Source organism: Rhagoletis pomonella, unplaced genomic scaffold, assembly GCF_013731165.1.
Source record: "Rhagoletis pomonella isolate Grant_MI unplaced genomic scaffold, Rhpom_1.0 Rhpom_scaffold_00001, whole genome shotgun sequence".
NCBI lineage: Eukaryota > Metazoa > Arthropoda > Insecta > Diptera > Tephritidae > Rhagoletis > Rhagoletis pomonella.
In genome coordinates, this window is record NW_023458555.1 from 35,266,403 (window position 1) to 35,293,155 (window position 26,753).

Genomic DNA, 26,753 nt, shown 5'->3' on the forward strand with positions numbered 1-26,753 from the left:
AATTTTTATATCCTGAAATTCCGGGATTGTTAAAATGCTTCGGGATTGAATGCCCTAGTATGTATACATTTTTTTTTTACATCAATTACATTATTTAGTAACGCTAAGCTCGAAACAAAAACCAAAAGTAAAATAAAAAATAAAAAAAAAAACAGCAATCTAACCTTACGCAGCCGATGGCTGGAAAAGTGCCAATACAAGTCAGCTAAACGAACGACATATGTTATTAGTTGTGCGCACACAAAATTGTCACATCTGCCGTCTGCGCATGCGCAACCCAATCTTGCTTTCATTTAAAATGCTTAAACATATTTGAGAGGGGGAATATACAACCGTTTGCGTTGGTGATTACTTTGTTGCATTCACTGCTGCGTTCTACTTAAATCTACATTTACGAATATTCATATGCTTACGTAAATATATACATACTACATACATACTTAGATACGTATGTACATATGCACGCATGTAGTATGTAACAACATTTTTGTTGCTGTAATTTACAATTTTTACAAGTAATACACACCCCAATTATTCGCTGAACGCTGCACGCCGTTTGCCAACTGCTGGGGTCTGTCGCCCTAACTGGCATTTGTTGTACGGCATACCCATTGAGGTGTGCTATCAGAGCAAACTCGCTCGCGTACGCTTCAATTTAGGCCGTTTATCAATTTATGTGGATGTAAGTGTATATGTATATAGATTTGTACCTTTTCCTAAGTTTTTGCGTTCACTGCCCTCATTCTACAAAACACCACCAAATAGTTAATGAATCTTAACGCATAAATGTTAACACAAACATATCTACATATGCGAAATATTTTGTTTACCTTTATGTACATATGTACACTAGGGTGCATTACTCTAGATGCATGCAAAAAAAAACTCGGTACTGTTTTTCCATCCGAAACATAAAATGTATTATATTTCAAGATTTTCACCAAAATATTGCGGAAAAATATTAAGATTTACGTGAGCTGGACCTATTACAAATATTTTGATGGAAGTCTTAGAATATAATGAGTATTATATCTCCGGTGGAAAAACCGCAACCATATTTTTGGTGATGCATCCTCATGTCCATATGCACATTAGGGTGGTAAAAAAAAAGAAAATAAAGTCGGATTTTTCATGCCGCCACCCCTGAGATTGTTTTATACCGAAAAAAATTTACCCTATTTTTTTTAAATCAACAAATATTTAGAGAGTGCACAAAGCGCTCAATTTTTTCCATGTATTTCATATGGGAAAAAAACGACTTTTGATAGAAATGGTATATGGTATACAATTCTTGAAATTCAATATTTCTCGATCGGAAATCTTTATTCTCTTCTGGAGATCCGCAATTGTTTATTTAACCATTTTTCATGGTAACTTTATTTTATAGGTCCGCCAAACCCAAACAAAAAAATGTAATGAGGCGACCACTAAAAAATCTTTAGTATTAAAAAATGGTTAAATAAACAATTGGATAGTATTATTGGAAGTCTCCTGAATAGAAGAGAGTTTTCCGATCGAAAAATATTGATTTTCAAGAATTCTATACCATTTCTACGAAAAGTTGTTTTTTTTTTCATATAAAACACATGGAAAACGTGGAGAGCTTTAAGCACTCTCTATATATTTTTTGGTCTCGAAATAAAAAATACGGGGTATATTTTTTTGATAGGGGGTGGCGGCCTTAAAATTCCGACTTTACTTTTTTTCGGAACACCCCAATGTACATATGCAAGTATGTAAATGTATATTTAAGTACATATGTATGTGTGAATCCATAGTTATTTTTGTCGCTTACGGGTCATTCCCTTTTTACCATATTCAAGTTCGTCAAAGCGCTTTCAAGGGATGAATTGATTGTTATCTGTCTGTCGGTTTGTTTGACTGACTAAATGTTTTAGCTGCGACACGTACGAGGGCTAATCCACATATTTTGCCTCCAACGATAATTCTTTTATATTAAAATACTCTTGATAAAGATTCATAGCCTTTTACAAACACTCAAACCATTTATCGTAGCATTTTCTCAATCCCATCCAAGTAGATACTAATTACCTCTAAAAAATTAGTGCTGAAAGCTTCAACAGCTACTTCACACTTGGATTTTTTTTCTATGTAGCCCACATTATTTGAGAATAAGGAATAACAATAATATTTTGGCGCTTACACTTTTGCTAAGTGTTTGGCCGAGCTTCTCGTCCAATTTGTGGTGTGTGTCTTGAAGTTACATAAATGGAGGGTCTTACAGTTTTACGCCGCCTGCCTCCGAACGCCAAATGGATTTTATGAGAAGCTTTTTCATGGCAGAAATAAACTCGGAGATGGGCATTGTTCGATAAGCGGGAGTGAAATTTCTCCAACACAAATAAGTAATGCTAATACCCTAAATACGTTTACACTAAACAACTGCAAAGTTTTCTATTGAGAAACCATACGGCTACTGGCAATATTAAGGAGTTTCCAAGGCGCATTATTTCTGGAGTAGCCCTCGTAAACCAAGGTTTCGTCGGTTTTGCGTGCATGAATTTACTTAAGCACATTTTTATGCAGACTTTTTGGAAATTAATGGTCTAACAACTTTTTTTTTATCGGTGCTTAAATTTAAATCCTAATAAATGTTAATTTTGTTCCTGTATATAATTCACATATTTACTTACATACATACATACATAAGCATGGATCACCTTACAAGCGAAAAAAACAGAGTTTGCCGTACACCCTGAGTCTAAAGTATTTTTGCAAATCGCTTTACAAAAAAAAATTTTTTTGGTCGAAGGTAAGTGTCGGTGACACCTACATTAGGGTAGTCCTTAACATATCAACATGATGGGTACCCTTTTGTTTTGTTCTACGTACAAAATAAAGACAACAACGAAAATTTAAAAATTCAAAACAAAATAAAGGGTGGCACTAAGGTTTGAAAAAATTTATTTATTTTTTGGTTTTTAAATCCCAAAACTCCGATAACAGTTTGTCTTTGGCCAGCTATACCTCAAGGAGTTTGTGAATTTATATGAATAAGATTCAGTAATATGTTAAATAGTTCTACTGGATTAATCGAAATACTTCCTTAGCAAAAGTTCAGTGATTTTTGGCGAGCCTTAATTAACTGATACTAGGGTGGTATGTTAGGGAGATAAGAACTAAGGTTTGGTGGGTAAGTATTAGAACCGGGTACTTGTGGTCAAAGAACTTCGAAACAAAAGAATTGTCTTATCTCCTCGAGACAAGAACAACCCACGATTGCCAGAATAGCCGTTCTGGCGAGGAATCGGAAAAATAATTTAGTATTGTATTTACATAGTATTAGACTTCTAGGGCCAAATTACCTCCATGGCCTGAGAGAAGCTATTTAAGCCCCTAGGACTGGGCCTAACCGTATATTCCGATATCCGGTTAAAAACCGTCCCCTTTTGTTTTTCGGATATCCGGCTAATATACGTTAGTTTTGCTATCGGTATGTTCGGTTAATATGCGTTAATTTTTTACCCAAATTTTCAGATTTTTTAATCAGATATTCAGATTATCCGGATATAAAAAAGGCGGGAATACCAGGTGCTCATGAAATTTGATGTGTAAACAACTTTGTACGGCTTGGCAAATCATTAGACGATTCAGTTACAATATATCGATACCTGAGTGGATGATCGACCTATCTCGAAAACTTTTCAAGAACGCCCTATCTAAGAATTTTGATCAAAAACGCCCTATCTCAACTGAAAATATGCAGCTGCAATAGAGTGTTTTTGAACCGAATTCTGAAATAGGATGCTCTTGAAAAGTTTTCTGAGATAGGGCGTTATAGAACTGTCTGCCGAGATGGGTCGATCATCCACTCAGGTGTCGATTTATACTTACAAAAATAGGTTGGGTTAGAAATTAAATATTCATTTCAGCGGTCCAGAAGTGGTTCTATATTAATCCCGAAATAGTCATGAAATTGCCCTAAACTGGACCAGAAAGGTTCATTACACACATAAAGGCCACCGATTAAGTAGTAATTTTACTTCCGTTTTTCCTGCAGGGATACGAACTGAAGTTCTTTAATACATATCGTACATGTGTTTGTATGTATGTATGTATATACCATGTCCTTGGAAGCAGTATGCGCCAGACATTAGCACCCTTGCTGAGTGCAATGCCAATGGCTTTGGCACGGTTGGCAGCCCATTACCAATGCATTTTCGTTTCGTTTCGATTCGTGCATTTCAATTTCATTATTTTCGATTTTCTCTGTTGTTATTAAGTGCATGTTGTTGTTTCGCCTTGGGCTTTTCGCAGTTTTTGGCAATGCCACCACTATGACTGCATACATACATACATATGTATGTACTTATGTATAAACGTTACCGATTTTTGTCTTGCAATCTGCAGACTCATGTACATACATACATATGTCGTTTTCGCGTCTTTGGTCTTATTGTAAAAAAAAATTTTGTTTTGTAACAATTGGAACTGTTGAACATTTGTCGAGCATGTGCGCGATAGAAAGTAGTACATACTCGTAGTAAGTAAAGCAACAATTGCCAATGAGCACACGCCGACACCCCTCGCCGCGCAGCCCATCTACACGAAATGTCGAGCTACTGCTGCTGGAAGGAAGTAAGAAATTTGTTGGCAAGGATATGCCAAACACTTACTGGAGGTACTCGTATGCTGGTATGTATGTAGGATGACGAAGGGTGTTTCTTGTGTTGCGCGACACCCATGCAAGACGCACCACCACGGTAACAGAGAGGGCTGCAGACAGACATACAGCAAATCAGCCAGCCGGCGCATAACCAGGTGTGATGTTTTTTTTCTATTCAACTTTCTTTTTGAATGCGTTTTCTCTTCTGTTGTTTTTTTGGTCCTCTTAATGTTGCTAGCGTGCTCTACTTTAAGCCACTGCTTTTCAAGCACTTTTTCTCGCCAGCTTTTGTTATCGTTCTTATGCTGCAGCTAACATGTTTTTTTTTGTCTACCTTTGGGTTACTTGCTGCCCGATCGGGCGATTGCAGCTGCAGTTTGTCCCCTTTTTTTGGCATCTGTGCGATTTTTTCTGCCATGGCATGTAATGATTACTGATGAACCGAACCACAAAAATAATTAGGGAAAACTTTTCACACGTGTGTAAATTGATTAGAAATCTAATGTAATGCAAATTAAGCAAAATGAAGTGCGCAACACTTTCATGAATTGCATCTCACGCATACTTCTTTTCAGACTCACGCGCGGCGGGTTGTGCGGCAACCGTTTCCGCTAATCAATTTGTGATGTGTGATAGTTAATGTGTTTGCAAATTATAATTCGCCAAATATGCACGAAGAAGATTTCCTGCACCACAGCAGCAAACTTCCTGTTTTTGTAAATTTGGTTTCTCACAAATCTTACGGTCGCACAATCATTAGCGGCCTTATCGACTGGCAGGCAGTAAAAGCACAAATTCAAAGCTGAAGATATCCTGTGCTTCAATTTATAAAAAATCTCGTTTCTCAGCGTCAAACAAACAACCGAAAAGATTCAAATTATCTGCCCGGGCGAAGTTATAAGTGCACTGTTGTTGTTGTTGTTGCTCTCATCTTCACTGATTCTCTTGCTACGCCAAGCCCATTCATGGTGTCATTCAAACATCTTCACATTTGTCGCTAATATGTATGTGTGCCTGTGTGTGTATCGCCATCAGTGTTGCCATTTATATTTTTGTCATCGTTTCAGGTTTTAAAAAAAAAATCGCTAAAATATTTATATTTCGAGACTAATTTCGAACCTCACCGGAATGGTCCCGAACTACCCCCAAAATTGTCCTGAAGTTGTTTTGAAAAAGTTGTGAAATTGTCCCGAAAGGATCTCGAACAAGTCTTGAAACGATCCCTTACCCTTACTAGGCCCAAACTGATCCCAAACTAGTCCCGAAATTTTCCTGAACTAGATCCAAAATGGTTTTGAAACAGTCCCGAAATGAACCGGAAATGGTCTTAAACTAGTCTGCAATCGTTCAGAAGTAGTCCCGAAATGGTGCAGAAGTAGACACAAGCTAGGAAATGTCATGAAATAGCTGCAAAATAGTCCTCAAGTACTCGCGAAATGGTCCTGAACAGATCTCGAAACGATCGAAAAAGTCATGAACTTGTCCCGAACTGATCTCAAAGAAGTCTTGAAACGGTCCCGAAATGGTCCCTTATTAGTCCCAAAATACTACGAACTGAGCCGAAAATGGTGCTAAAATAGTCCGGAACTATGCCCGAGTTTCTAATAGCGCCTCGGTAGGCAAATACAACCTACAACTAAATAATGCAACATGGGTATCAAACTAAAGAGAAATCTTGCTACCTAAAATATTTTTGAGGAGGGTTGCCACCCGTTTGAAAAATTGTATTCAATTAAATTGATAAAATAAATGAAATATTATAATACGGGCATCAAACTAAAGAGGCTTAAAAAATTTTACTGTCGAAGATATTTTTGAACCGTGTTGCCACCTTTGAAATATTTAATTCAGTCAAATTGATGATTATTGAATTAATACAACACTCTGAAGAAAGTGTGCGATATCTAGACTCGAATTATGAGATTATAAATTAAATTGCCAGAAGAAAGACGATACTTTACCTACTTTCTAAATACCTTCGAAAATGTGTATGTATATTAACTAAATAATGATTCATAAATTGAAAATTTGTTTGAAAATCTCTTTCCAAAACGGCAACACTGGTACCCATCCTTAGTTTATCACTTATATTTAGCAGTTTTGTGTGTATTCGTGTATGTCCTTATAAATTGTTTGGTCTCTGCTGCTCTGCTTGCCTCCGAGCAAATCATCCACGTACGAACATATGTACATATGTATGTATGTACATCCTCGATCTGGTCGCAGCCCTCCTTGTCTCTGCTCCATCCAACCAACCATTGCTTTTTGGCTTGCCGCGCTCGCTCAAAGATTTACTGATCGCACCAGCAGAATTCTTGGAAGTGCAGCTAAAGTAAATTGTTTGTAGACTTTTTGCTTTTCGGCTTTGGCTTCTTTTGCGTGCGCGTCAGTACCTTAGTTCTCAACATTCCTGCATAAATCCATACATACAACACACACTTTCATACACATTAAATAATTTAGTAGCTCTTCTTCACTATAGTGTTGTTGTTTTTGTTGCTGTTATTGGCATTGCCTTGAAGCAATGGTACCACTAAGCACCGTGATTGTTGCCGCATTGCCAAGAAAATGCAAGCAAGCAATCCTCCGGACAGACATTGTTTTGTATCCCAAATTTAGAAACCGGTATCAGGTAACAGCGCGGACGTTAGTTTTACTTTGCAGAAGTTTGGTATTTGGTCTTTCGATTATTATGTTTATTTTTATAATGAGCGTATGAACATTGTATGCATGTACGAGTAGGTAAGCGGCAAAATTATTTTTAGTACTTCGTTGTTGGCTTTGACATTCTTGTTGGATCCCAGTACGTTCAGCTTTGGATTTGAGTTAGAATTTTGAAATAGTTAATTGCTATTTAATAAAAATTATTTTTTTTCGCGACAAAAGTTTGTTATGTCTTGTTGTATCTCGATTAGTATAGTTGTCTTGATTTAGTTTTTTATATCCTTTTCGGGCAATGACAAATTGGGTAGAACTATCCATACTCGACTTAAACTTGTCCTTTGTGCTGTAGTCTTAAGTTTCTCTGAAAAATGTAGTATCTCTTCTCTCAGTGAAAAAATGCTCACATTATCCTCGATAACAAAATATTTAGTCTTTGTATGAGTTATACACCAATATTAGCTGAAACTCCAATTGTGGGCAGCGAGGACCTAAACCCTGATAAGACAAAAACTTTATGTTAGTATGGTGGTTGTTGCTGCATAAACAGAACAACATTCGAAAATATACCCGCATTCAAGGACGGCGACGAGGGGCTTGTTTTGTATGTCCTATGGTTGCGCTTAATTTATTCCTGCTTCAGCTACTCATAGAGCTCAACATCCCGAAATTGCATCGTATTCTACAATCCGACCGATAGATTTAGGCAGCTGGGCACCGAAGCAATACATACTCGACAAGCTTCTCGAATGAAGGAAAGGATCAGATTACATATGTACGTTCTTAGCTAGATTTCGATCAAAAAAATAAAAATAAAAATAAATTCAAGGTGAAAATTCCTTCAGAAGGAGCACAGTAGTCGGGGGGACAATGGCAGCGACATCCATACCGACGGCTCCAAATTGGACTTCGGATAGGCTATATCCCCGAGAAGATCAATATCTCTCCCTCGTGTCGACTAACTTTCGGAACTTTCAAAAGTTTTTCAAAACTTATTAAATTTCAAAACTTACAGAATTTTTTTTTGAACATTCCGATTTTTCGAAATTTTCATAACTTTTTCGAAACACAGTTTTTTTGGAGCTTTCAAAATTTTTTCGTAGCTATAATAATTAATTTTCTCGGCACTTTCAAAACTCTTTCGGAACATTGAGAATTTTTTTGGAACAGCCAGAAAATTTTCGAAATATTCAGAATTTTTTCGGAACTTTCAGAATCTTTTTCGTAGCTTTCAGAATTTTTTCGTAGCTTTCAGAATTTTTTCGTAGTTTTCAAAATTTTTTCGTAGCTTTCAAAATTTTTTCGTAGTTCAAAATTTTTTCGTAGTTCAAAATTTTTTCGTAGCTTTCAAAATTTTTTCGTAGCTTTCAGAATTTTTGCGTATCCTTCAGAATTTTTTCGTAGCTTTCAGAATTTTGCGTAGCTTTCTGAGTTTTTGCGTAGCTTTCTGAATTTTTTCGTAGCTTTCAGATTTGTTTCGGAACTTTAAAATGCAATCGGAACTTTTAGAAATTGTTCGAAATTTTCAGAATTTTTTCGAAATTTTCAGAATTTTTTCGCATCTTTCAGAATTTTCTCGGAACTTTCAAAATATTTTCGAAACTTTCAGAGGTTTTTCTCAGCTTTCAGGTTTTTCAGATATTTCAGAATATTTTGGGAACATACAAGAATTTTTTGGAACAATTGGAGTTTTTTCGAAACTCAAAATTTTTTCCTGAGTAGTTTTTTTGGAACTTTCAGAATGTTTTCGGAACTCTTTGAAGCTTTAATTTTTTTTCACAACTTTAAAAATTTTGAATTTCCAAAATTTTTTCTGAACATTCAGATTCCTTTTTTGAATTACTCAGAAAAATTTCGGAGCTTTCAGATATTTTTCGGAACTTTCAGAATTTTTTTTGAGCTTTCTGATTTTTTTCGGAAATTTAATTACTTTTAGATTTTTTCCGAACTTTCAGAAATTTTCGGACATTTTCAGATTTTGTTTGAACATTTCCAGATTTTTGTTTTCAGAACTTCATTCATTCATTTTCGGGTTATTTCTGGACTTCTCCCGTGTTTTGTTCTAGACTTATGTGATAATTGAATATATTTGAAAGATTGACAGAGGCAGTTTACATTGTACCACTTATACGATATTCTTATACCGAAAGGTTAGAAAAGAATATCGTCAGATTAACAGCCACAATAACGGACCATTGGTATCTTGCAAATATATATGTAAAATGAATATCTCTTGCAAATACGTTCTTCATGTATTTATTCCCATCTCGATCCCGGTAACCACGTGACTCCAGCACCTCTGGACGATAGGTTATATGAAGGTCAAATTTTCGTTTGTCAACAGACCCGGGATTCTTAAAGAGCGGGAAATGACTTCGACCACCGAGCAAACACTTATGTATATCGGTATACAATTTACATTGGTTCCTCTTAATTGCCAACCCTGTCTAATCTGAAGAAAAAAACATTAGGACTCCGAGTGGATTTCTATCTTGAAAATTTTCATCAACATTTCACTCGTTTTATTCAGAATTTTTGGAAACTAAACTGATTGTTGATAAATTATTTTGTTGATAAATCGTTTGGTTTATTTTGTTAGCCAGTCAAATGTGTCGCCAACTACCGCTTGGATCAACCAAATGACACAATGGCAACAACGACGACTGCGCAGACGACAGCTGCATGCAAAGCCACCATAAATTGAAAAAAACAAAACAGTGAACACATTTAAGTACATATGTATGTACATAGTACGCATAATGAACCTTTCGTACCTTTATCATTATTATTACTTTCGTCCTTTCGTCCCTCGTCGACGTCTAGTGAATTTTGTCAACCGTCATAGCCCGTCAGTCAGTTGCAGTTTACCGCCGTCTGGTTTGATTTTAATACAAATCTTTTTAATGCGCATATGTATGTATAAAACATGAATGTACATATGTATGTACAAACACACATCTTAAACAATAAACAAGCTCACTACGCTACGCTGTCATATCGCGCGACCTTTAAAAGTAATCGCGTTTTGTATTATTTAAGCACAGTTCTCCATAGGCGCATTAACTCCTTTGTCAGGCAACTGTTTTTTCCAGCACGACATTCGGTAGTGTGCCTTGAGTACTAACTACAGCACCCTGTAGTTACAGGAGCAGGCGCTTAATGGTGTAGCTGCAGAGTTAGTTCAGCGTGTGGCATGCATATTTGCTTTACATTCATGTCGTTCATTAAATTAATGCCTTTCGTGTTTAATTGCTTTCTGAAAACTGCAGCTTTTCGTGTGTTTTAGAAGTTACTTTTGTTGATGGCTTCTTTCTTCATTTCATATAACTTAATTCACTATTTTGAAAGGTGGATTATGTATTAAGTAGTGGTTGTGGCATGTTGTATGTAAATTTTCTTACAAAAGATCCTTTTTCAACCCTTATACATACATAATATGTATGTAAATCTGAATATAAGAGATTTGCAGAGTGGAAGGATTTGTGGTTAATGAATATTTTTAAATAAAACCATTAATATGCTTACATAACTAGAAAAATCGATAGGTGGCGCTGGGGTCGAGATAATAGTAAAAGTGGTATTTATGGCCCGATTCCGGCCGATAGATGGGTGCGGGTTGTTGCCGACTAATTCTGAATTTTGGAATGTTTTGAATCAATGACATAAAATTTTATTGGGCTTTTGTACCAAAATTTATTCACAGAGATTGACTCCGCATTGATAATATGTGTGTATATCAAACTTTAACCTTGACCACCAATTTATGTGTCTTTCCGAAAGCATCACACCATGTTCGTATTGCAAAAGGGCAAAAATGTTCTTCCAGATTTCCATCAGAGCGGTTTCAATCAAAGAATACACTGCATCAAGGCGAATTTATACAAGGTGGTGTTACTGGCGAATTCAGATTTTCGCCGTGGCCTTTCCGAATGTCAAAATGTCTTTGTTGTAATATGAATTCGCCTTGATTACCGCAAACACATCATTTTGACATTCAGAAGGACCGCGGGTAAAATCTAAATTCGCCAGTAACACCATCTTGTATAAATTCGCCTTGGACAGCATACAGAAAATTAAAATTTCTTCGCCGGTCGTAATTTTACGCCCTGAAGCGGAGCAGACTATCTTTAGGATAGTTATAAACTGTGAGCAAAGGTACTTCAATATTAGCCTCGCAAAAGCTGTACTGCCCAACAGACAACTGCGGCAGTAAGAATCAGATGTAATTGCTAGTCTTACTGCTTGAGTTTCAGACTAAAGGGACCTAACAGAACCCCGGCCAGAGGCAAGAGTAGGACTTTTCAAGTATAAGGACCTTATTTGACCGCACTTGATCCACCCTGAGCTAGAAGCGCCTGGAAATTGTGCTTGTCCCAGTTTTCGCCCAGCGTTCGCTGATTTGATATGAGACCCATCTGCCCAAGAGTGAACCACTGGAGGTCAGAGGTGTCTCTATCCACTCCATGCACATTAATATCTTTTCTAGGTTAGCGTTTCTTAACCAATTCTTAAGCCATGTAGTGTCCTGCTAATATCTCTATGGCCCAGTACCCATATAAGTTGCCGCAGGTACTCAGAAGTGGCAGTTACTTGTCTATAAAGCGGTCAAGGGCCAGGACTGCCAACTATCCTTAGCTATGAGGTGCCATATTGAGGATAAAAAAGTGCCAAATAGAAAAGTGCCAAAAATCTTTCCTTCTGCTTCTTTTTCGGCAGCCTACAGAAGTTAGAAAGGTTGATGTTGATTGTGGAGATCTATCTGATAGTACAAGTCGTCTGCCCCAAACCCTTCCATCAGACTTCGACTTCAAAGATCGTGATTCATGACAAGAGGATGAATTCAAAACTTCCAAGAATTTTAAAGTTTCCGTATGCAGAGTTTTTCGGCATCCAGTTTTCCTGCGCCCATGTATAGGGTTAAGCGCCGGAGTGGGAGTACTAATACCAATCCAGGTAGCCCGAGTTCCGTTGCGGCAATTTAAGGGAACCTGATGACTTCCTAACTCTTTCCTCATTTTTAGGTTTCCAGTACAGTTTCCTATATAGGATCAAGTCCAATACTTTATCCTGTCAAAGAACTGCAGGCGAACTCTCCAATCCACTTACTACTTACTACAAGCTCTGTCTCTTTAGGATTTACGACATGGTCGCCTCCAGCATGACGTTGTTAAATGTTCTCCCCTATAGCATAAGGAAGACTTAATGCGTGAAGTCTTTGTCTATCCACTTAGCAATTGTATACCGGTCGGTCCGCACAGACCTTTCTTCACTGTCAGCATGTTGACTTTTGGATAGACGCTCTCGTGGAATTCCGTTTCTTTTCATGTGCACCAATCATTCTCTACAACTTCTTCAACTGAAATGAAAACATACTGATTGGGTTGAAGTATTTAGGTAAAACATGAGAGCGCATATCTCCCGGGCTTTGGGGTAAACGCCATCCTAGCTCTAGGGACATAACCACTTTTCACATAATCGGCGTGTATAGCAGCCAGCTATGACGCCTCCGCAGGCCTTTGCAGCTTTGCAGGAATGATGCCGACGTTTATGCAGCAAGTCGGAAAGGTCTGTCCATTTATTTGCCGAGGCAATAGATGAAGATTATTTACCACTCTTTTCAGCTAATAAACCCGCTTCTTTGAATCACTACAGACTGCTTCTACTCACTTGTATGTATGTATAATAATGTAATATAAGGTTTCCACTAACTTAATAATTGTTATGATTTTTATTTTTGGGCAGCTGGCAACACTTCAAATATTTTTCTAAATATAGCTTTCCTAAACCTATCTCGTTTAGTAATGCCCATATAAAAATAACTAACTAATCTTGTTAATTGAATTGATTTTGATTTTTTAAACAGGTGGCAACCCTTGTAAAAAATATTTTCGAAATAAAGTTTTTTAAACCCCACTTTTGATACCTATGTATGTATGTAATGTCTTCTATAAACCTCTCGTTTTATATCCATATAAAATAATTAACCTTTAAAATTGAATTGAACAGGTGGCAACCCTCATGAAAAATATTTTCGAAATAAAGTTTTTTAAACCCCTCTTTTGTTACCAATGTATGTATGTAAAGTCTTCTATAAACCTCTCGTTTTATATCCATATAAAAAAATTAACATTTAAAATTGAATTGAACAGGTGGCAACCCTCATCAAAAATATTTTCGAAATAAAGTTTTTTAAACCCCTCTTTTGATACCTAGGATATGTATGTATATTAAAATATTTGAATTAATTGTTAACTTTTCGAACACGTGGCAACCCTCCTCAAAAATATTTTCGAAATAAAGTTTTTTAAATCCCTCTTTTGATACCTATCATATGTATATACATATATTAAAATATTTGAATTAATTGTTAACTAAATTGATCTTAAACTTTTTGAACACGAAATATATTTTCGAACTCCACATATTTCTAATATTTCTATCTCATTAATTGATTTTAGCTTTGAAAAAGGTGGCAACGCACAGCATTACATACATACATACATACATACATATGTAGAAGTCTGTTGGTTTTTTTATTTCTACATATAAATGACATTCCATGCAGTGCAGTGTAAAGTATGCATAACTGAGCTATTTGACGTATTTTGTAAGCCAAATTTCATTGAAATATGTCCAGTCTTTTTAATGTGAAAGAGAAAAAAACACACTCCATAACTCACAGTAGGATTAGTAGAATTCCTATACAGCGCGGAGACACTTATTAGTCTGCCCTCGTATGCATATCCTAACACGTCAAACAAAACTATTTTCACTAGTTACGCTTAATTTTACGACGCTGCTTACAAAATGCTTTTTACGCTTTCAATATTCACCATTACCAGGGTCGTAAAAGAATGTGCAGAATGCAGAGTGGAATTGACAAGCGCAGTTTAACGTTCCATATGGAGTGCATGTGTAGTTGAGTTCTTTGGTTTTTTAGTCAATGTGGTTTTTAATTGCCACTAATACACACATACGTAATAACATACTTATGTACTACATATGCATAAGTGGCCTTTGCTTTTCTTGCTTGCACATTTCATATGTATGTGCAGAAATGCCATTTGAACATGAGTATCCTCTTTACTAAATGCATTCATACCTACCTACATATATGTATGTATATGTATGCATGTTGTATATACATATTTACCTACATATATGTAATTCTAAATGGTTTTGTTTTAAAATTATTTTTATATACTTTTTATTTGCGAAAATTTCGCCACCTTACCGCATGTGTGTATCTACTATTTCCGGTTGTTAATTTTTATATCTTCCGCCTGAATGCAAATATAAAAATAATAAAATTTTAGTTAATTGAATATAGAAGTTTTATTATCATTACTTTGTATAATTTAAAATACACATACATAGTATGTAGAGAAATTTTGTCAAATACACAAATAGATATTTAGGCAGCCATGGCAATTTTCACACACTTTTGTGAAACGATTTTTTTTTTTTCATTCTAATCAAATAATACACAACACCTATTGCCCTTCACCCTCATACACACCTACATACATACATACCCATACCGATAAGATAACTCGAAAAAAGTGAATTTTTTCTTACAAAATTCCTGGAAGGTCGGTCAATAACTGTGTTGTTATGAAAGAAGCACTTGAAACATGAATGAGAATATAAAGAAGAGGCGTTCGGCATTTTTACTTTGTTGAAGATAAGAAAGTAGTGAGAAACACTTTTACTGGTTTGTCTATGTGACTAAAAAAAAATCACAATTTAATGTAAAATTTATTATTATTTGGCTACGATTGAATTGAATACAACAAAATGTTACCTACATACGGAGTGAATACGTTTGCGTTTAAAACATAACAACTTACCGCAGATAGTTCGATAAATTGACGTAATGAATGTACAATCTTTGGTACCTACTAATTGTAAAGTTCTTTAAATCTACTTATGTATGTACATTAGAAAAATACCTTTCAAAATTTCTAAGCGCTGAATCCGCACAGCATTCTTGTAACTACAGACTATTTCGTATTTCTTCTCATAGATCTTCGTTTTATTAACCTTTCTTTTGAAGTTAAGTTGCGATGAGGTCTTCTAATCTTCGTGGCCAGAAAGTGTACCACTTTACATAATTTATACTTTTACAGGGCGATTCTGCCAACTAACTGTCTTTCAACTCACCACAGTCTTTCTTAAGACAATTGTCAATTCTGGCAACTATCTTGAAAGTTATTTACTGTCTTTCGAAAGACTAATTGAAAGATCTGCTAACGAGGAGGTCTTAGCGTTGTGCTGATCGCCTTTTAGCAATAAGCTTTTTAAAAATTAAATTAAATTAAAATAATTGTATATATTTTTAATTATTAATTATATATATATTTTTCTTTCGAAAACAATAAAATGTATTAAATGACAGAAAATTAAAAAAAATAACAATACAATGAAATAAAATAAATAAAAAGAATTTTTAAAATTAAATCAAATTAGTAAATAATTTTCTTTTTTTCTTTTTATAAATATTAAATCTAAAAATTAAATTAGAAATAGAAAACCATTAAATCAAACAAGAAAAATAAAAAAAAACAATATTTTTGTTTTTAAAAGAAAATCTTATCAAATTAAAAGAAAAAATTAAAAAAAAAAATATAACATAAATAAAGATCCTAAAAATGCAATTAAATAAAAAATTGTATTTTTTGATTTTAAAACAATAGAACCTAAAAAGTAAAAGAAACGGAAATTAACCAAAAAAATAAATAAATTAAATTGCGTTTTTAAAAATAAAAATAAAAAATTCTTTTATAAACAATAAAATCTAGAAACAAAGAAAATTTAACTAAAAAAGAAAAAAAAAATATTCAAAAAATCAGAAAGTTCCTAAAAATTAAATGAAATTAAAAAATATATTCTTCTATTAAAAAGAATAACATCTAAAAAATAAAAAATAAATAAATTAAGAAAGAAAAATGTTAAATTATAAAAAAATACATTAAATATGAGTCCAAAATTGAAATATATGACAAAAGCCTTTTGAACTGCCTTGCCATTCGGCTTTCATTTGTTTTACTAAAGACAGACATTTTACTATCCTCGCCAGATTTGCCCTGTTAAGCTCACTCAGTTGGTTACTAGCTACTACATAAATACTTACTATGTGTATGCTTCTTACTGAGCTCTAAAATAATTCGCCGATCGCGATCAAAAAACTCCCCCTACCTTTTTTCGCTTTTGTGAAGTTTCCTTAATTTTACTCTGACAAACGGCAGTATTGCGGATGGAGCGAGCCGCGTTAGGAATTTTTTACACTTATTTTAGCTTCTTTAATTAATATTCTTTTATAAATATTCCTATCTGAATTAGTATGCTGAATGCTCTATCGCGACGAAGTTCGCTTTATGAAGTTGTTAGAATTAATCTAAATGGGGCCTTAAATTATGTCTCATGTAGAAATTATGCACAAATTCTTGCACGAGCTTGGCGTAGATGAGTCTTATCAGCCAATTGTTAGTGACGAAACAGCATGACAATGTGCAGCTAGGCAAAGTTTAAAGAGTCGCATGTATAGATACAAAAGCGGTAATGAAAACTGGCTCTACAATGCCGTCAGTGTTATTACAAACTTATTTCGATAGACCTTCACGTAATGCACGCCTGATCTGTTGCTGCTTTAAAACTAAGAGAAGTGGGTTTTTATCGATTTTCGTCTAGAATCAAGACTGGATACCTGACATCCTTTATAACGTGCGCCGCCATCAAAGCCATTTACTCGGAACAGCCGGACGGTAATTAAGGCGCTGGCGTCTTTTACAACAAATTCAAAGCTGATCAAGGAGTGTATAGCTCTTTTGAACACAATTACTTAATTAGTAGTCGTTTTCAAGGAAATTTATTTCGGATCGCTGTCATCGCAACATTCACGGAAATGAGGCTGCAGATGAGTTAGCCAGGGATGGTCTCGCAGTTGAGGACCAGATCTCGCACCCAATCGGTACTATATACAACGAACTAACTTCAGAAATGCGGTCAAAACTTATGTGACCTGTATACAACCCAAAAAGAGCTCAACTTCGTGAGAAATCTTACTTGGGCGTAAAGTTTTTCCGCCGCCATTCTAACCGAAAGCCAACTTTTTTCCGAATGCGCACTTGTTGACGGCAATATGCTTAACCTTACCTTTTCGCCGTATTTACAAGAAGCATTTCACATCGATTAGTTATTTACATAGTTGCCTAAAACAACTCTTCATTCGATTCACACAGAGATGCCAGCAGATTGTTTTGATGCAAGCGACCTCAAGGACTTACAAATATTCAACAAATAATTCCCTATAAACAATTAGTTGCTTGACGTGTTTGTGATTAAAATGATTGCCCTAAACAAAAATAAAATTCAAAAAAAAAAATAAATAAATTATATGGCGAAGAATAACATTTTTGAATTTCTATCCATGAGCATCCCTTTTTTCTGCTCCTTGCTGCAAGGCATTGCCCTATTCATAGCCTAATATTCGCATGCCGTACGTGTTGCAAATAATTATCACCTGTTTTTGTCTGCTGTGTTTACAAACGCATAAGCGTACGTTATATGATGTGCATATGTAAGTATGGTCATTGGTAAGAAGCTACATACATACATATATGTAAGTATAAATATGTATTTCTAAACCTGCATGACAAGCACAATGACGTCCATGCTAGCTTCCCTGCATTCCTAAACTAAGGATGTAGACGCCACCTTCCGCGCATGCCTATCCGCTAATGTCTCACAATATACATACCTGAATACTACATACGCACACACACACAACATAGAAATTCCGTGTGTACCAAAGATGCTTGATGACATTTTTGTTTAGGCCAACCGCAGCGATCTCGTCAAACTTTAGAATTCCCTGCAATGCGAGTACTTGAAATACTAAAGCGAGTTGTGACTAGTGTCGTAGATGGCGATAATGCTCATTGATGTATAGGCAGGCGATTAATGTAGACACAGCGCACAGCAGTTCACTTCCATATAAAATATTGGTAAAAATATAATTATAAACGGATTTAAATGAACATTTGTTACTCTATGAATTTGAGGACGCTGAATTTTTTTGATAACTTTCATACTTTCGCTGTAAAGGCAATTTGAAGTGGAAGCATTCAGATACATACATCTAGTTCGTTCGATTTTCAAAAAAAAAAAACCAACTTGTAGATGTGCAGTAAGATATTTTTATTTTGGGAAGAGTTGTCACTCGAAATGGTTTTATTTCTAAACTCATTCAACTTGGATTAGGGTAATTGGGTAATTTAAATACATACATATGGATCAAAATATGGCTTTCAGACGAAAGAGGTTTTAGCTTGAAAATACTTTGAAGAAGGTTGCCTGCCACCTGTTTGTAAAGTTGAACTAAATTAAATTATAAAAAGTTGTGTATTTATATATATAGATATTAATATATGCGTGTCAAGGGATAGAGTATTAAGATGTCTTTATTTTGAACATTTATAATATTTTTGAGCTGCGTGAAGAGCGTTGCCACTTGTTTAAAAAGTTAAATTCAAATTATTTAATAAGTTAAATTAATAAATGGAGCTTCCTATACTTTTGTTAAAATAAATTTTATTTTTTCTTTTAATAATCAAACACATTTTGTATGGTAAAATTAAATTTCACGACGAAATTTTTGCACAGGGGTGTGCGTATCTAAAATGCATTATTTCAGAAAGTTAAAAGACCTTACTTTTAAACAAAAGTATAGAAAATACGCATATGTTTACATATATTTTTTATTCATTAATAAACTTTCTTTTTTAATTTGATTCTAAAATTTCTCTGATATATCACTGCCGGGATAAGTACAAACTATCATGAAAAAATTTTCTCAATGTATAATAAAAATTGTATTTTCATGTTTTTCCGGATTTTTTTTTATAAAAATATAATTTTACTACAGTAAAAAAACATAAAAATAAAATGTCTGAACTTTCCATACAATAACATTCATAATTTATTTTTTTTTTATTTGTTGTAGTATAAACTATATTTTTATAAAAAAAAAATTGGCGAAAAAATATTAAGATAAAAATTGTTTGCATACATTGTAAAAAATGCATTGTGACAATACTTTTTTCCAGCAGTGTATAAGGAAATAAAAAAACGCACCTACGCACGGCTCTATTAAATTTGTTAACTTAAGTGGCTTCCTGGCGGCTTATAGTTTATTTTATTGGGAAATTTGGGTTAAATTCTGTTTAATGAATAAATTACCTTTAAAGAAATTCCAAACACGTTCATATTGCAGAGGGTAAATTTTTAGATTTGGGCTCAATAAAGCGGCTGCGACACACAGTGGTTCAGCCTCGTAATTTTTTTGGAAAAAATTAGAAGGAATCGGTTTTGGTACATCAAAAGTGTCTAAAGTTACATTTATAAAGTGTTATTTTTGTCTGCTTATATTTATTAAAATATATATAAGATTTGGTCGATTGCCTTGATTTTTCCCCTATTTTGCCTAGTAAGTGTTATATTGCTATATTTTTATATGAGCCTACAACAAAAACAATTAAAATACATTTTATAAGAAAAAATTTTGCTTAAGTGAACAAAAACCTCAATCTGTTTTAGTTTAATAAAATTCATCTGGCCTGTGTTGCTTTGATTTTGTATAAAACTGCCAATTTCGTACAAAGTTGTAATGCATTTTTCTTATTCAAATATCCCTTAATTAGGCCAAACTATTCAAATATAAAGTATGAATATTAAAAAAAAATAGTTTTTTTTTGCCGAAATACCACTGTGTCGATTAGTTTTAGGCAGGGACCGAACAACAGTTATTAATGAAAGCTATCATGGAAAAATTCACTATGAAGGAAATGTTCTACAACCAAGCGATACATACCATTCAATTTCTTTTTTCACCGAGACTCGAACTTGAAAATTTTATTTGCAATTTTTATGCAAAGTTAAAAAAATATCAATTATTTTTGATTTTTATATTATATGTCTTAGATAACAGTTATTGAAGACTTTTATTTTTAAAAGTCATCAATAAAAATCAATCAATGACTTTTATTTTTTAAATCATTCGTATAAAAACCATTAACATTTTTCGCAGTTAAGAAGGTGTTGGAATACAAAAGTATACTACGACTTATACAAATGAGTTTTATAAGTATGATTTAAAAAATATAGGTCAGTGACTGATTTTTATTTATGACTTTTATTTATAACTGTTATCAAGACATAATTTAAAAATCAAAAATAACTGTTATTTGCAGGTTATTTAGATAAAAATTAAAAATAATTGTTATTTTGGATTTTTAAAATAAAAGTCAGAAATAACGGTTATTTAAGGAGTAATTAAATGAAAGTAAAAAAAAAATCGTTAAAGAGCGTTTTTTTTTTTAAATAAAAGTTGTAACTGTTACGGTCCCTGGTTTTAGGTACATACATTTGTAGTGCATATGTATAGTTGTTTGCTGACTTTAGCGAGTCGGCAATCGGCTGAGAGTGGAAACTATGCACATATGTATGTATGTGCGACAACAGCAATACAAAAAAGTCAGGATAATGCGACATGCACACCTTTATTAGGTAAATACACATACATACATACATAACCGCTTTTAGAGTACCAGCCATACAATAAAAGCGAAAAATATGAATGCAAGCAAAAGATGTGTGCGTGCATTTGGGCTTTGTTCAGTGCATTTATAGGGGTGTCATAGAATTAGTTACCCTCTTTTTCAACCCATTTATTGCATCCCTTAAGGCCATACAACTTTACCGTTGTTTTTACTTTACTCTCTATTTTATGGCATGCAACCATGCGTTTTTATTTATACAAATACATTCATATGTATGTTCACACATATATTACCGCCTTCATCCCTATCTCTCTCTCTCTATCCATCCCTCTCTGCATATCGCTCCTTGACAATCTAAGTATGTATGTAAAATTCAAAGGGAACTTCTTTAATATGCATTGTATTCTGGTTGCCCTTTATAGCTCAGCTGCTGTTCATACTCATTAAAGCCAGTATGTAGTAGTAGTGCTATGCTATTGGTACATTCATTGCTCTTATTAATTTTTTTCAGATTGTCAACTAGGACGGGTCGGTGTCCATACGAAAAATTCCTTCACTGAATAAAACTTTTACTTTTATGGTATTTAAAATTTAATTTTGTTGGGTAGAAATTGAGTTAATTAAGCTTACTGGTCGAAGGAGGTAATTCAGGGATGTATAGCAATTTAAAATATATTTTCAACGAAAGACTTTTTGATGCCAAAATGCATCCCAAGTAAGCTAATCAAAAATGAGAGGGAGCAGGGGAAGCGATTTGAAGATTACATAAAACTTATTTTGCCACCCAGTGTAGGGGCTACACACAGATTTAGAACACAGTGTTCCAATTTTTAAGAGTGCAATGGGGTATAGTCGTTGCGCTGGGTATGCAGTTACAGTTGCATGGCTATACTCAATCCCGACTCTTGTGTCATCGCTCGCGCACTCTGGGCAACGTGAGCAACCCATGTGCGAGGTGCGGTAACGGCAGAAGAGAGGGAGCTTCGGTGGGGCTACTCCGCCTTTATGCGGTTTAAGGGCTCACTGAAGTCTGCAGCGGCTGCAAGCGGGTGTCTGATTGGAGCAAGCGGCTCGCTATATAAACGTGTATTCGGTTGCGAAACCACCCTCGTCCCAGCAATTGGTTATGCACTGGGTTTGGCACCCGCCACGTAAAAACCACTTCCAGTGAAGAAGCAAGGCAAAGTCTCGGAGGAGACCCACCCCCCCCTCCCCCCTATTGATGACGACCACGGCAAACGTTTAAAGGACCACGATTTGAGGGCATGCACCTGGAATGTCCGGACCCTTAATGAGGAAGGTGCCTCTGCCCGGCTGGTTGAGGTGCTATAAGGACAAAAGCTGACATCACCGCCATCCAAGAAATGCGTTGGACGATGTAAGGTAAGCAATGTCTGGGACCTTGCGACGTCTACTACAGCTGCCATGTAAAGGGCGCAAATTCGGAGTTGGATTTGTGGTGGGAGAGAGACTCCGTCGCCACAATCCGCATCAAAGCGAGACTCTTCAACAACTCGCTCATCTGCGCCCATGCCCCGACGCCGAAATACGTGAGTGTGAAGAGCTTGAAATGCTAGCCGACAGGAAGAATGCCCGAAAATTTTACCAGAGACCTAGTAACTGATGTCCAGAGCGTACTTAAATTATGGAGGGAACACTTTTCCGCCCTACTAAATGGTAGCAGCACGGAAAGTTGCGAAGAAGAAGAACCCGAGCCGGCAGTCGATGATGACGGAGTCGACGTTCCACCGCCTGACTATGACGAGGTACGTATAGCAATAACGCGGCTGAAAAACAACAAAGCCGCTGGAGCTGACAGCCTGCCAGCTAAGCTATTCAAGTACGGTGGCGAGGAGTTGATAAGGTGCATGCATCAACTCTTGGTCAGAATATGGTCAGATGAACGCATGCCCGACGACTGGAATTTTAGTGTGCTTTGCCCAATCCACAAGAAAGGTTACAAGGTCTTATCGAGCGTATTGTGTGAAAGACTGAAGCCCACCGTCAATGAACTGATTGGGCCTTATCAGTGTGGCTTTAGACCTGTCAAATCCTCCATAGACCAGGTATTCACAATACGCCAAATCTTGAAAAAGACCCGCGTGAAAATGATCGACACTCACCACCTATTTGTCGACTTTAAAGCCGCTTTTGACAGCACTAGAAGCAGTTGCCTATATGCCGCTTTGTCTGAATTTGGCATCCCTCAAAACTCATATGGCTGTGTAAAATGACGTTGAGCAATACCACCAGCTCCGTCAGAATTGGGAAAGACCTCTCCGAGCCGTTCGCCACAAAACGGGGTTTCAGACAGGGCGACTTCTTTAATCTGATGTTGGAGAAGATAATAAGAGCTGCAGAACTGAACCGCTCAGGGACAATTTACTACAAGAGCGTGCACAGAGCTTATGCTTTGTTCTACCGTTTCCAAGTTGGATAAGGAAGCAAAGCGAATGGGTCTGGTGGTAAACGAAGACAAGACGAAGTATCTCCTATCATCAAACAAACAGTCAGCACATTCGCGCCTTGGCACCCACGTCACTGTTGACAGTTACAATTTCGAGAAAGTAGAGAATTTCGTTTACTTGGGAACCAGCATTAACACCGATAATAATGTCAGCATGGAAATCCAACTCAGAATCACTCTTGCCAACAAGTGCTACTTTTGGACAATGACAACATCCGATGAGGCGGCTCTAGGAGTGTTCGACGGCAACGGCGAGTACCGCAGACGATGAACTGTATGAGCTTTGGAACGACATGGACATAGTGCAGCGAATTAAAATACAGCGGCTCCGCTGGCTTGGCCATGTCGTTCGAATGGACACCGACGCTCCAGCTCTGAAAGTATTCAACTCGGAACTCGCTGGTGGTAGCAGAGGAAGAGAGAGGACGCTACTGCGGTGGAAAGATCAGGTGGAGAAGGACTTGGTTTCACTTGGCATTTCCAATTGGCGTCAGCTGGCACAGAAGAGAAACGACTGGCGTGCTTTTTTGAACTCGGCCAAAATCGCCTAGGCGGTTACAGTGCCAAATAAGAAGAAGAAGAAGAAGTATGTATATTCCATCCTTAGCTCATCTTAACTGATTTCTGATCAATTATTATTTTATGCGTGATTCAATTGTTTTGTTGTCAGTATTATTTGATGAGTTAGTAGGGGTTTCTACTCATTTATTACCACCAATTTAACTTCAGTTTACTGTACTGTTAATTCTCTTCAGTTATCTCTTCACACTATTTCTCAGACATTTCAAATACATTCATACACACGCATATTCTAGTGTTGTTATTATTTGGTAGAGCTGATATACCCTATAGTAATACGATCGATTATTTTCTGGTTGCCACACCGCATTCCAACACTTTCGAGCGCAACTCCCTTACTCTCCGCTCTCTGTTTCTTGCTACATGGTTTTTTTTTTATTTTATTTTATCTGTCTCTGTAGGTAGAGATCAAAGGAGTCGATGATACCTCTTAGTATACCTATGTAATACACAGTGGTGCATTTAGGTAGTCGCACATACATATGTACATTGAGAAACAGTTAAAGAGAAAGAAAATTAGGCTAGAACGCGAAATATCTTGACTCGACCTCTTGCTGTGATATCAAAAGATCATAGGCAACAGAAGCTTCACAGATGATAGCGAAAAGTTTGGCTAACTCAAAAACTTTTTAATGATTTTGATGTCGCAACTTAATGTGATCATGTATTCAATAAAATTGTTGCAAATAAAATCGTTTATTTACTATGATTGGCGTTTTTTATCGCAAAAATGCCGAATTTTTCATATATCGATGGTCCTCTGCAATAGCGACACAATTCAAAATTTAAAAAGTAAAAACCCTTACTACTGAGCCAATCGGCTCATGTCTGCAATCCTTGTTTAATTCGTATCTATTCCTTACTTACTTACTTTAGTAATCCTTATTACTTGCTCTAGTAAGGAGTGTACCTGGATTAGACAAGTATTAGAAACATGAGCCACTTAACAGTAGTAAGGGTTTTTATTTTTTGAATTTTCAATTGTGTCGTTGTTGCAGAAGACCATCGGTATGAAGAAGTTTATTTTATTCGAAATTTCCACTTCAAGTTGATACGGAACTACTTCATCTTGATTTAGGTGGGCATCCCTACCGCTACATCCCCAAGCCGACGAATCAAAGTAAAAGCGAGCTTTCATCTAAAACCATGGAAAGACTCGTATACACACATATCACAAATAGTGTTCTTTGCGTAAAAATCATGAAAATCGGCCGCCCACCCTCTGCAAGAAAAATTTAAAAGTCCTTGGAGAAAAAAATTAAGACTCTTGCATAGAAAATTGCCTGCGATGGAAAGAGGATTGACGTTACAACATACCACTGGATGGCAAGTGTCCTTAAATTTAGAATCAGTATATCCACTCTACAAAGGATAGGAAAGGATCAGATTCCTATCTGTGAAGATAGCCCATGACTCATCGTTGTAGATGAACCACACTGCCTTCTTAGTGAAAAGGGTTTCACTGTTCAGTGCCAAGCGGATGGCAATGTCCTTCCAATCAGAGAAAATTTACGTTTGAAGACACAAGTTCCCATCTCAAATAGAATGTGCTTAAGACAGTCGCCAAACAGTGCAGGAAGAATTGATTAAACGTAAATCCTAAGACTAACAAAGTAACTTTTTCCAGAAAAAGAAAAAGGCTTAAATTCTTTTTTAGAGAAAATATACACTTCTCTAAAGATGTCCAATATCTTCGAGTTTTCAGAGAATTTCTTCCAAGATAAAGCTATTCAAAAAAGCCTTTATGAAAATGTCAAAAGGTAATGGAAAGGCACTAGATCATCAGATCGAAATGTAATGCAACCAGAAATGAAGTCCACACAGGCCAAGCGGAGCAAACACTAATGCGTTGCCACTGGTGTGATGAGAACGACACCAACCGCGCTTCTAGATTTGTCTACTTTGAAAAGCTCATTTTCAGGGGCAATGTGAAAGATAAAAAACTTAAACACTGATCCACTCTAAGGATTATAAAACAAAAGAGAGGACTATGCGTTAGCTTTGTAGATATGTGCCTTTCGAGGTTTAACTTCAGAGCCTTTTTCCCTTACTGAACCAACTGAAACAAGAAACTCCATAAATTTGTTTAAGAATAGCCACATTTAGTTTACTGATGGCTCCAAGTGTGCACAAGGCGTCGGAAGAAGCTTCTTTTCATCTGCATATGGCTGAAGAGCAAGCATGCCGTTAAACTAAGTACCTAAGTACAGAAGGACCATAAAACATAACATCTATATACACTCTGGCAACTAAATGAAGTCACCTCGCAAGCAGGTAAGAGAGGCTGCCTTTAACTTTCAATAACCGGCATATCCAGGAACGGAATTAACCTCATGAGGAGCAGAGACTCATGGGCTCAGAACTCAGACAAGCTAAGTTCTTAATCTCGGAAATATCTATTATAAAGGCCACCTGAAGCGCTCGTTCATCTAAATAGTCACTGAATTAAGAATTGGTACAGACCCTCTTGCTGGCCACTGTATGCTTATTAAACTCTTAGTAAACTTGAAAGTTTTTTACTCTGACCAGTGCTGATTGTGTCACGAAGAACAGGAAGCGGCAGAGCGTATTTTGTGTCATTGTGAACACCTTACTAGGCGCAGACCTCGAATCTTAGGATCACCATACTCTGACAAGGTATTTTGCGAAGTTCCGCGTGGAACAAAGAAGATCTACTGGCAAATAGAGGTTGGTCGCGGTAACTAGATAACCGGGCCCCGAAGCACGGCATCAACTATCAATTACTTTTATTCGATTCGAATCGAGTTTCAATCGATCACGGATGTCGTGATTCGATACCTACTCTCTTTACTAAATATTATTATAATCTGATCTCGGGTAAAAGGCTATAGTCAGCTGA

General features: G+C 36.0%; 1 protein-coding gene and 1 long non-coding RNA gene across 5 annotated transcripts in view; one reads left to right on the forward strand and one right to left on the reverse strand.

The window, feature by feature from the left end:
* The window catches only part of LOC118743508 (transcription factor E2f1), a 279,469-nt gene that overhangs the window by 126,708 nt on the left and 126,008 nt on the right, over nucleotides 1–26,753 (forward strand). The gene's annotated exons all lie outside the window — the stretch shown is intronic.
* The window catches only part of LOC118743582, a 49,454-nt gene that overhangs the window by 21,101 nt on the left and 1,600 nt on the right, over nucleotides 1–26,753 (reverse strand). The gene's annotated exons all lie outside the window — the stretch shown is intronic.